The sequence below is a fragment of the Tupaia chinensis genome, unplaced genomic scaffold (assembly GCF_000334495.1).
Source record: "Tupaia chinensis unplaced genomic scaffold, TupChi_1.0 Scaffold000178_1, whole genome shotgun sequence".
Classification (NCBI taxonomy): domain Eukaryota; kingdom Metazoa; phylum Chordata; class Mammalia; order Scandentia; family Tupaiidae; genus Tupaia; species Tupaia belangeri.
The window spans coordinates 2394289-2394626 of record NW_006159653.1 but is presented as its reverse complement, the minus strand read 5'-3'; positions in this window follow the sequence as shown (position 1 = coordinate 2394626).

Below are 338 nucleotides of genomic sequence, written 5' to 3'. Positions count from 1 at the left end.
GCCCCGCCCCCACCCCCACGCCGCATTTCCGGGTCGGGGCCTGGCGGGCGGGAGCGGCCCAGCCCCGCCTGAGGAGGGGACCCCGGGCGAGCCAATCCCGGGGCCGCGGGGCGGAGCCGGGCGAGCTGTCATCCCGGCTCCCGGCCCGGGAAACTGAGGCTGCGAGGGGCCCGAGCGGCCAAGGTCACAGCGAGGCTGCGGCGGAGCTGGGCTCGACCTCGCGGCTCGGTGCGTGGAGCTCGCCGTGCGGAAGCGCCGCGACACGCAACTCTCCTCGTTTCCCAACTGAGGAGCGTCCCGGGGAGGAAGTTTGGGCCATGAAGTCACATTTATAAGGC